This window comes from Callithrix jacchus, chromosome 3 (assembly GCF_049354715.1).
Source record: "Callithrix jacchus isolate 240 chromosome 3, calJac240_pri, whole genome shotgun sequence".
NCBI classification, from domain to species: domain Eukaryota; kingdom Metazoa; phylum Chordata; class Mammalia; order Primates; family Cebidae; genus Callithrix; species Callithrix jacchus.
The window spans coordinates 161339254-161351516 of NC_133504.1; the positions used below are offsets into that span (position 1 = coordinate 161339254).

The 12263-nt window shown below is 38.1% G+C and overlaps 1 long non-coding RNA gene across 3 annotated transcripts in view; it reads left to right on the top strand.

Moving 5' to 3' along the window:
• Positions 1–2603: 2603 nt before the first annotated feature.
• LOC118152332 (uncharacterized) overlaps positions 2604–12263 on the top strand; it is a 67139-nt gene continuing 57479 nt past the window's right edge. For all 3 annotated transcript variants that reach the window (XR_013533487.1, XR_004741009.3, XR_013533488.1), the window contains exons 1-2: positions 2604–2669; positions 3163–3221. This is a non-coding gene — a long non-coding RNA (uncharacterized LOC118152332). The remainder of the gene's footprint in view (positions 2670–3162; positions 3222–12263) is intronic.

The window sequence follows — 12263 nt, forward strand, 5'->3', positions numbered from 1 at the left end:
ACTCACTGACTAACCCCATTATCACGTCAACCTCTCCCCACCATCACTCCACCCCTACCCTATAGATCAAAGTGACTGTAACCAACAAATGCTGTGGAAGACCAGAGCTCCAGCTCGGGGCCTTCACTGCCTCCAGTACAAGTGATGGTCCCCTTGTCCCACCTTTATTCTTAATCTGTCTTTTTCTCATTCCTTTGCTGCCACCAAACTTGGGGTACCCATGGGTGGGGTGTGGAGCAGACTCCCTACAGTGACTCCACACCCTACAACCCCTCCCAGCTTGCAAACCAACCCTAAGGTAACTTCTATAACTTTCCACTGCCCACCCCAAACCTATAAAACCAATTCCTATCCCACCGCCCTTTGCTGACGCCCTTTTCGGCCTCAGCCCACCTGTACCCAGGAGAATAAAGAGCCATGTTGCTCACACAAAGCCTGTATGGGGGTCTCTTCATTCAGAGCATGCATTTTAACATTGGATATGTCTTTTATCAGGTAAATGCTATCCAAGTATTTTCTCCATGTCTTATAACTTTTTAAATCACAGAACAGGCCTGAACATCAGCCTCTAAACAATGAGAGTTGCTGCATGGTCTACAGCCAGCAAAATCAAGGGAATGGAACGGTCTAGAGGTTTGGGGGATCCATCCCAACTCCAATGTGGCCAGAAGGCAGGAAACTGAGTCAGAGAAAGTTATTCTGGAAACTTAAAATGTTGTATTTGTCCTAATAGATTTTAGACTTATTCGGAACCTGTTATTTCTTTCCCTATTGCTTTCTTTGGAAATGGGAACATTAAATCCTGAATCTGTTCTACAAGTAGAGTTTGAATGTAGATAATTTGTTTGATTTCACAGGTTCACAGCTCTAGGGAGACTTGTCTTAGGATGAATTGTACTGTAAGTCTCACCCATACCTGATTTAGAAGAAACTGTGGACTTCAGACTTTAGAGTTGGTGCTGAAATGAATTAAGAGTTTTGAAGTGATTGGGATGAAATATCTGTATTTTGCATGTGGGAAAAACATAAATTTTGAAGTCTGGGAATTCTATGATCTGAATGTGTCCCCCAGAATTCATACGCTGAAGTTTAATTGCCAATGTGATAGTGAAATGGGAAAGGGTCCCTTGTCCCCCTTGCCGGGCATGTGAAAGGGGGAGTGCCTTGCTTCTTCAGTGCCCCACTGCTCAAGCCTCTAGAGGAATATAAAGGCTGTGGGGTTCTGACCCCATGGCAGCACCTAGAGGTGAATGTTTGTGGGTGTGTGTTACAGGATGCACTTTTATGTTATCTGTCCATAGGCACTTCGTGCTAGTCAGCTTAATTAGACCCTCTGCCTTATCACAATGATGGGGGCTTTCTGTATCCCAGCGTTTCTTGCCTTGGTGTACCGGAAGAATCAGATCACACCTGGGCTTGGAGAATTAGTGCAAGCCTTTATTGAGTGGAAGTAAGGGACTGTGTTAAAGAAACTTCCCAGGTCTGCTAGGGGAGGAGTTTCAAATGCAGGAATTTCCTGGCCCCCAGCCTCAGGCAGCTGGGACTCTTTGAGGACTCCCTCCTCATGGGCCTGGTAAAATTCTTTGTCAGATCTTCCTGCCAGCGATAAAGCCAGGTGGGGTCCTTTTGTCCCAAATTCCTGCTGAAAGCTCTGGTAGGAGGGGGTTCTGTAACTTAGAGTTGTAAAACAAGTAGCCAATCTGGTAACAGAGTTGAAGATCAATCAATCCAGAGGAAGTTTGAAAGAACTCCTTTCATTGGGCAAGAACATGAATGTGGAGGGAATAACTCAAGGGTTAACACTTCAGCTGCAGCTACCTGAAATGATTTCCAGCTCTGGGTTTGCCTCCTGCAACAGCATGGGAGCTGTCTTCTCTCTGTCTCTCTCTGTCTCTCTGTCTCTCTCTCTCTCTCTCTCTCTCTCTCTCTCTCTCTCTCTCTCTCTCTCTCTCTCTCTCTCTGTCTAATAAATCGCTCTTCCACAAAACTCTTTAGGTCCAAGATTTTATTCTGAGGGTAAACTCATGATGACTCTGGGGCCCCTTTCCCCATTCTTCAGGGCTAGAGAGGCCAAGACCCTACAAGCTGGGTACTCCAGGGTAACAGAAGTAGCTCTCAGCAGATGAAGGAGCCAGAAGGAAGATGGAGTGGGAAGGTTTTCCCCTGGAGCTGGGCCACAGTGGCCCCACTCTTCTCTGACCACCCTGGCCAAACTCTATGTTGTCCCACTGGTCAATGGCCTGTGGTGTGCTCTTCAATTAATGTGCTCCTCTGAAGATCCGAATGCTCGTTGCTCCCGCCCATTAGGGTCTTGGGGGTTTTATAGGCACAGAATGGGGCACAGCAGGCCAGGGTGGTCTTGAAAAACGCAACATTTGGGAAGGAAGGCAAGAGTGCCTGTCCTCACCTAGGTCTGTGGGCACAAGCCCAAGGGTGGCGTTCTAATCAAGGACCCACCTTTCTCTACCCAGTACTTCCCTGCCCCCTCCAGTATCAATAGTATTAAGAGGTGTGGCCTCTAGAAGTTGATTAAGTCATAAAGACCCAGTCCTCATAAAGGGGATTCATGTCCTTATAAAAGTCACTTCAGAGAGCTCCCTGGCCCTTTTTCCTGTCCACCTTCTGTCATATGAGGACACAGAAACAAGGGGCCACACTGGAAGCACAGAGTAAGCCTTCATCACACACTGAATCAGCTAGGGCCTGGATGCTGGACTTTCCAGTCTCTAGAACTGTGGGAAGTAAATAAATTCCTTTCATTTATAAATTGCTCGACCTAAGGTGTTTTGTTAAAGCAACACAGAACAGACTAAGGTCATCTTTAAAAATGTATGGCTTTTAATAAATTTGTTTATATCATCTAAGTTGTTGAAAGGATTGTCCTAAAGTTTTTCATAGTAACCAGTTACTATCCTTTTAATATACATGCAATTTACGGTGATATAACCTCTTTCATTCCTGATTGATAATTTGTGCCTCCACACTTTTCCTCTTGATTTTTCTGACTAGATGTTTATCAATTTTATTCATCATTTCAGAGAAGCATATTGTATTGATATTTTTCTATGTTTTTGGTTTGTTTCTCTATGTGTTTCACTTTTTCTCTGATCTTTACTTCTTTTAGACTACTCTGATTTTTTATTTTCTCTTTTTCTACTTAAGGTGGACGCTGACATAATTTACTTGAAAACTTTCTTGTCTAATAGAAGTGCCTATCTAATGTAAGTGCCCTAAATTTTCTTTTAAGTATTGCATTAGCTATATCCCACATATTATAATATTGTAGGTTTTATTTTCACTTACATAAAAATATTTTAAGTGGCCTTTTGAACTGCTTTTTAATATGCATATTATTTAGAAGTATATTAGTTGGTTTTCAAATATTTGGAGATTGTTAAAATATATTTATATTAGGACTTTTAATTTAATTTCATTCTGTTAGGAGGAAATACACTTTATGATTTAACTAATTTTAAAATTATTTGTAAATATTTTGTGATACAAAATGTGGCTTCTTTAATTAATGCGCCCTTTGCATTTGACTGCAATATACATTCTGGTATTGTTGGGTTAAATATTACAGAAATGGCAAATGAGTATATTTACTTGATAGTGTTATTAAAAATGTCTACATTTTACCAATTTTGTTTTTACCACATTTTAAAATCAGTTACAAACAGATCACTAAGACTGTTGATTTGTTTATTTTCTACTTCATTTCTATTAGTTTTTTCTTCAAATATTGTAAAGAACTGGTGTATAAGAGCATAAATATTAAGGGTGTTTAGATTCTTTTCATGAATTAATTCTTTCACCAATATGAATGACTCTTTCTGGGTAATTTTTTTTTTTTTTTTGGAGATAGAGTCTTGCTCTGTTGCCAAGACTAGAGTGCAGTGGCAGAATCTCAGCTCACTGCAACCTCCGCCTTCCAGGTTCAAGCAATTCTTCTGCCTCAGCTTCCCAAGTACCTGAAACTACAGGCTCTTGCTGCTATGCTTGGCAAATTTTTTGTATTTTAGTAGAGATGGGGTTTCACCATATTGCCTAGGCTGGTCTCAAACTCCTGAGCTCAGGCAATCTGCCCACCTCAGCCTTCCAAAGTGCTAGGATTACAGGTGTGAGCCACCTTTATGCTCCTTTGAGGTGTGAGCAGCAGGCAAATATATAAATACATATATTTATTTATATATATTTATGTATATACGTGTGTATGTGTGTATGTATATGTGTGTGTATATATTCACACACACACACATATTTATTTATATATATGTGTGTGAATATATATATTTGCCTGCTGCTCATATATATACATATATATGTATACTTCTATAGGCAAATATAAATAAGAATAAAATATATGAATTAAAACAGAGAATCATTGGGCTGCTTGAATGTGACTAGCACCTTGTTTGAAATTAGGAGGTTTATATCAACATTGGGCTGGGAAGATAATATTATCACATATAACTGATCATTTTAGTTCAGTAATGAAAATATTTACAGTTAAATGAAAATAAATTATTTATACAGTAGAAAGATACATAACATTTAAAATATCTCAACATTTGACCTTTGGATGATATAGGCAATGCTTGAGGCATAGAAATTTGATGATTGATTGGTAAAATAAATTGAATGATATTTTGAAATAACAGTGTCTGAGGGAGAACTTTGAAAACTGAATTCTGCTTTGAAAGTTTTTTTGGTGTGGCAGGCAAAGAACCAGTAAAAGACCATAGAACAGAAGCCAAGCATGAAAGTGAAGGACAAAAGAGATCTTGAATCAAATGAAGCTCTATTAATAACGCAATTAAAATTTGAATGATGCCAGTGAATTTGAAAATTAAAAGATTATTTTTTGCTTTAAGCATTTAGTTTACTGGCTTTGAAACCATAATATGGAAGGATTAAAAGAAAATAATTGGGAATAGCATCTGGAATTTATCATTCTGAGATATTTAGCTATAATAAGAAAGAGAAAAAATGATGTTTTGAAGGAAGATAAAACTAGATTGATTGTTTTTCCCCTTTTGACAAAAGAGATTCTGTAACAGATTTGCAAAGGTCAAAGAGTTAGGAAGAGCAGAGAGATTTGTAACTTGTGATGAAATATCTGCGTCTGACTTTTAGAAGAGGATTGTGATAAAATTAGGATGAATTAGAAAGTGTGCTTAGTTTTGAAAGATGGACAAGAATGAATGTAGGAAAAAACTAAGGGATGCCATTAAAAATATTCTTAAACCTGCAATTCAGACGGTTAACATTAAGTAATATTGATATTATAAAAATTATGTTAAAATTCTCTCTTGAAAACAAAAATTTATATGTAGCTAGTTTTAAGATCAGAGGATGTGTACTTGGATAAGGATAGAAACTGAACATAAAGGAAAAATCTTAAAATATGATTCAAAATCTATATCTAGACAGCAAAAAGATCTGTCAAGGCTTGAGGTCATAGATGCCCAAAGAATTGTTTTTCTGGTATGGAGGAATATCTCTATCTAGTTAGTGTATTTAATTTGAAGAGAGTGTTGTCATCCACACAATTTGTCATTTTTATTTAATACTTAGGTTTGAACATACCATTAGCTGGATGGCTTATTTTAACTGTTAGAAGAATACAAACAATCTAATAATTTGATGTGATATGGCCGCATGTCACATAATAGCCTTTAAAAAGATCTATGTTTTCAAAATGTCCCTAGAGGTCCTGATGGCATTTAAATTAAGTATCATGAGAAAGAAGATATAAAGTGCACTTTGATAGCAAGACTTACTGGCAGAGAGGCCTGAAAGAGAAGCAATGGTATTCTTTCAGCTTACTACTTACCCACAAGAGTGATTATTGATTTTGTGATATGAGGTTTGTAACTAAGATAAAAGCAATGGTAGAGTTTCCAGCAACCAGTACTAACTTACCAAGCATTTGAGGGAGCACATTTAGAAGCAGACCCATTAGTCCTAGGTAAGCCTTCAGATGACATCGACATACTAACTTCACTCTCAAGACGCTCAGCCAGACACACACCTCCTGGAACTATGTGAGACTATGTGAATGTATATTGTTTTAAGATGCTAGATTTAGGGATAATTTGTTAAGAAGCAGTATATAACAATTTGAAGATTGGTTTGATAATCTTAATGGCTCATAATAAACAGGAGGAAATCATTGCTTCATTTTCTTTTCTGATTACAAATGTAATGCAATCAGAAATCCTGTTTTTAAATATAAGTTTTATGTTTGGAACATTACAAATTAGGCAATACAGAAAATATTTTTAAACATCAGCAAACTTGCAGCTAGACAAAGTTTTAATGATCAGAATACTCCTATTGTTTTATTGATGAATATGTAATAATAAAAATATGATCCTATTAATCAATCAAAACATGAACAACCAAGATTATATGACTGTAAAACCACTTCCCTAATTATATAAATTTAAGGTGTCCAACATAATGTTTGAGTTACATAGGCATAGTGAAGTGATTTTGATTAGTACAGTCAAGAAAATTAACATATCTGTCCCCTCACACAATTACTCTGTGTGTGTGTGTATGTGTGTGTGTGTACAATGAAAATACCTAAGATTATTATTTGCAGATTTCCAGTATATGATACAATATTTCTAACTGTAGTCCTTATGCTCTACATTAGATCTCTAGAAATACATTTGATGTAAAAAACACTTAGTGAATAAGTAACATCATCACCCTACACCAATCACAAATCACAACTAACTGTAACCTCAGGGAACCTCAGATGTAAAAATATAGTCTGTTTACTGAAGCACAAACATGCCAATTCTATGTATCTTAGAGTTACAAGCTATACATTGACGCTAACAGAGTAAGGATTTCAAAATAAGCAAGACTTGATATTGTCCGCTTAAGTTTCTGCTATTATCCCTATTACTTTGCTTTAAGATTATAGACTTTTTTTCTTTTTAACTTTTATTGTAGGTTCGAGGGTGCTTGTACAGGCTTGTTACGTGGGTAAATTGCATGTCTTAGTAAATTAGTGTACAGATTATTTCATTACCCAGGTAATGAGCATAGTAGATCTTTGGTCCTCCCCGTCTACCCTCAAATAGGCCCCAGTGTGTTTTGTTTCCTCCTTTGCATCCTTGTTTACTCAGTGTTTAGCTTCCACTTATAAGTGAGAACATGCAGTATTAGCTTTTCTGTTCCTGTATTAATTCACTTGGGACAATGGCCTCCAGAACTATCCAGGAGGCAGCAAAGGACATGATTTCATTCTTTTATGGCTACATAGTATTCCATGGTATATATATACCACATTTACTTTATCCAGACCACCATCAATAGGCATCTAGGTTGATTCCATGTATTTGCTGTTGTGAATAGTACTGCAGTGAACATGTGTGTGCATATGTTACCATGGTAAAATAATTTATATTCTTTTGGGTGTATATCCAATAATGAAATTGCTGGGATGAATACCAGTTCTCACACATTCTTTGAGAAATCTCCAAACTGCTTTCTACAGTGTCTGAACTTTTAGTAATTCTCTCTGGTAAGTTCCCTATGTTAAAATTTCTTCTAATTCACTCTTCCATTTTCAAAGATAAGATAAACCAGAGAATTTGCTCTAGCAAATCTTCTCAGGATATTTGTGGTTTTATCATAAATGTATATTTAGTTTGTAAACGATTCGTAGTTTATTTTAGAGTAATTCATAAAGTAGGCTCAGTCACATTGGACATTCTAGTTAGAGAGAAAATCACTGAAGCAGATATGTAACCGATTAACGGCAGGTTCTTGGCCTCTCCTAGCAGGAAGAATGCAGAAGGGGGTTTTGGTGTCACGTGAGTGCTACAGCTCAGATAGAACTCATGAACCGAAACAGAGTGTGGTAGCTCAGTTTATTAGAGCGAAAGGACAGCTTCCGTGCTGTGGAAGGGGACCTGGAGGGGGCGCTGCTGCAAGCTTGGGCAGCTGGAGACTATACCCCTTAATTATTCCCTCCCCATTCTTGTTCTCGTCCAAGGAGAGGGTTTTGTTCAACCGTTCTCTGGATTAGTTGAACTTTGAATCCCTTACCTGATTGGCTACTGATTTAAAACCCTGACTCACTGAGCTTCCACCTCCAAGGGCCTGCGGCAGGAAAAGTCCCTGACGGGGCACAAAGGTCCTAAGAGCCAGAGGAGGGAAAACTGGAAACAAAGCCCCTAGCTGGCCAGAGGCAGGAAAAGTCCTGCGCTTGAAACAGCCCCTAGTTAACCCGGGAAATTCCTCTAATACAGTGCCTCAGATGGTAATAGAAATAGCAACCAGCAAAGAACTGGTGTGAGGTTTCTGTTTGTTTGTTTTGCTTTGTTTTTAAGACAGAATTTTTGTCGTTCAGGTTGGGGTGCAGCAGCAATCTTCTTACCTCATCCTTCTGAGTAACTGAGAATACCGGCCTACGACACCACACCCAGCTCAATTTTACTGTAGTGTTTGTACTTTTTATCTTATTCACCAGGCTGGTCTCAAACTCCTGAGCTCAAGCCAATCACCTGCCTTGGACTCCCAACTTGCTGGGACTACAGGTGTGAGCCACCACACCCAGCCAGACATTGTTTTTTAAATGTAGGTAGTCATTTGTTATACAATAACCTGTTGAACTAAATGTTTTTTACCATTAACTTAAAAAGACGCTTTCTAATTTTTTACCTCTATAATTTTGGTTCTGGACTATCTTCTCAGTACATTGATCTGCCTTCAATTTTTTGTCACTTCTGCAATGCTGAAAATGTTCTCTTCCATTGAAGCTGTACAGGTTTTCGTTTTCCTTTTTTCTTTTTTTTTTTTTTTAAGTCTTTCAATATCCTTAGTTTTCAGGCTTCCTTCCAGAGGACTTTGTATCATTTTGTAACACTATAGATACTACTTAACAAGATTGACTTTTCCAACCATAAATAAAAAAGGAATCTTTTCATACTTTCTATTTTTGACAGTTTACTATAAGCTTTGCTGGTTTTCTTCAAGCAGGCTTTACATTTTTGCTGCTACTTTTTATAACAGTTTTGGAAATTTGATTTTAAAAATTCTCATATGTACTTGTGTGTATGTGTGTGTGTATGTGTCTACATGTATGTTCTTTTTTGTGACTTACTGATTAAGTTAATTTTCTAAGATTTTAGTTTCACTTTGTTATGATAGTTTTTAAAATTCTTACAAACATTATCATTTTCTATATATAAAGCAGTTTAAGTAGGCTATGGTTTTGCTACTGAAAGAAAATTCAAGCACAAGTAATACTGAAATTATCTGAGTGCTTTAAAGCACAGATGCCTCAACCATATTCAACAAGTAGTTATGAAAAATCTACATTTTCCAGGTTATCCAACGGTGCAAATATATACTAAAGTTTAAGAAACAGGATCGTAGAAGATACCTCTTCTTTAAAAGTAAATCATCAGTAAAGTCTTTAGTGAAAGTAGTTTTTGACAACATTTTTTTTTTTTTTTTTAATTTTTTATTGGATTATAGGTTTTGGGGTACATGAGCAGAGCATGCAAGACAGTTGCGTAGGTACACACATGGGAGTGTGCTTTGCTTTTCTTCTCCCCTTCACCCACATTTGGCATTTCTCCCCAGGCTATCCCTCCCCACCTCCCCCTCCTACTGGCCCTCCCCTTTTCCCCCCAATAGACCCCAGTGTTTAGTACTCCCCTTTCTGTGTCCATGTGTTCTCATTTTTCATCACCCACCTATGAGTGAGAATATGCGGTGTTTCATTTTCTGTTCTTGTGTCAGTTTGCTGAGGATGATGTTCTCCAGATTCATCCATGTCCCTACAAACGACACAAACTCATCATTTCTGATTGCTGCATAATATTCCATGGTGTATATGTGCCACATTTTTCCAATCCAGTCTATTATCAATGGGCATTTGGGTTGATTCCAGGTCTTTGCTATTGTAAACAGTGCTGCAATGAACATTCGTGTACATGTGTCCTTATAGTAGAACGATTTATAGTCTTTTGGATATATACCCAGTAATGGGATTGCTGGGTCAAATGGAATTTCTATTTCTAAGGCCTTGAGGAATCGCCACACTGTCTTCCACAATGGTTGAACTAATTTACACTCCCACCAACAGTGTAAAAGTGTTCCTTTTTCTCCACATCCTCTCCAGCATCTGTTGTCTCCAGATTTTTTAATGATCGCCATTCTAACTGGCGTGAGATGGTATCTCAATGTGGTTTTGATTTGCATCTCTCTGATGACCAGTGACGATGAGCATTTTTTCATATGATTGTTGGCCTCATATATGTCTTCTTTCGTAAAGTATCTGTTCATATCCTTTGCCCACTTTTGAATGGGCTTGTTTGTTTTTTTCCTGTAAATCTGCTTGAGTTGTTTGTAAATTCTGGATATCAGCCCTTTGTCAGATGGGTAGACTGCGAAAATTTTTTCCCATTCTGTTGGTTGCCGATCCACTCTAGTGACTGTTTCTTTTGCCGTGCAGAAGCTGTGGAGTTTCATTAGGTCCCATTTGTCTATTTTGGCTTTTGTTGCCAATGCTCTTGGTGTTTTGTTCATGAAGTCCTTGCCTACTCCTATGTCCTGGATAGTTTTGCCTAGATTTCCTTCTAGGGTTTTTATGGTGCCAGGTCTTATGTTTAAGTCTTTAATCCATCTGGAGTTAATTTTAGTGTAAGGTGTCAGGAAGGGGTCCAGTTTCTGCTTTCTGCACATGGCTAGCCAGTTTTCCCAACACCATTTGTTAAACATGGAATCCTTGCCCCATTGCTTGTTTTTGTCAGGTTTATCAAAGATTGTATAGTTGTATGTATGTTGTGTTGCCTCCGGTGCCTCTGTTTTGTTCCATTGGTCTATATCTCTGTTTTGGTACCAGTACCATGCTGTTTTGATTACTGTAGCTTTGTGGTATAGTTTGAAATCCGGTAATGTGATGCCCCCCGCTGTGTTCTTTTTGCTTAGAATTGACTTGGCTATGCGGGCTCTCTTTTGGTTCCATATGAAGTTCATGGTGGTTTTTTCCAGTTCTGTGAAGAAAGTCAATGGTAGCTTGATGGGGATAGCGTTGATTCTGTAAATTACTTTGGGCAGTATAGCCATTTTCACGATATTAATTCTTCCTAACCATGAACATGGAATGTTTCTCCATCTGTTTGTGTCCTCTCTGATTTCGTTGAGCAGTGGTTTGTAGTTCTCCTTGAAGAGGTCCCTTACGTTCCTTGTGAGTTGTATTCCAAGGTATTTTATTCTTTTTGTAGCAATTGCGAATGGCAGTTCGCTCTTGATTTGGCTTTCTTTAAGTCTGTTATTGGTGTAGACGAATGCTTGTGATTTTTGCACATTGATTTTATATCCTGAGACTTTGCTGAAGTTGTTTATCAGTTTCAGGAGTTTTTGGGCTGAGGCGATGGGGTCTTCTAGGTATACTATCATGTCGTCTGCAAATAGAGACAATTTGGCTTCCACCTTTCCTATTTGAATACCCTTTATTTCTTTTTCTTGCCCGATTGCTCTGGCTAGAACTTCCAGTACTATATTGAATAGGAGTGGTGAGAGAGGGCATCCTTGTCTAGTACCAGATTTCAAAGGGAATGCTTCCAGTTTTTGCCCATTCAGTATGATATTGGCTGTTGGTTTGTCATAAATAGCTTTTATTACTTTGAGATACGTTCCATGGATACCGAGTTTATTGAGGGTTTTTAGCATAAAGGGCTGTTGAATTTTGTCAAATGCCTTCTCTGCGTCAATTGAGATAATCATGTGGTTTTTGTTTTTGGTTCTGTTTATGTGGTGAATTACGTTGATAGACTTGCGTATGTTGACCCAGCCTTGCATCCCTGGGATGAATCCTACTTGATCATGATGAATAAGTTTTTTGATTTGCTGTTGCAATCGACTTGCCAATATTTTATTGAAGATTTTTGCATCTATGTTCATCATGGATATTGGCCTGAAGTTTTCTTTTCTCGTTGGGTCTCTGCCGGGTTTTGGTATCAGGATGATGTTGGTCTCATGAAATGATTTGGGAAGTATTCCCTCTTTTTGGATTGTTTGAAATAGTTTTAGAAGGAATGGTACCAGCTCCTCCTTGTGTGTCTGGTAGAATTCGGCTGTGAACCCATCTGGACCTGGGCTTTTTTTGTGAGATAGGCTCTTAATTGCTGCCTCAACTTCAGACCTTGTTATTGGTCTATTCATAGTTTCAGCTTCCTCCTGGTTTAGGCTTGGGAGGACACAGGAGTCCAGGAATTTATCCATTTCTT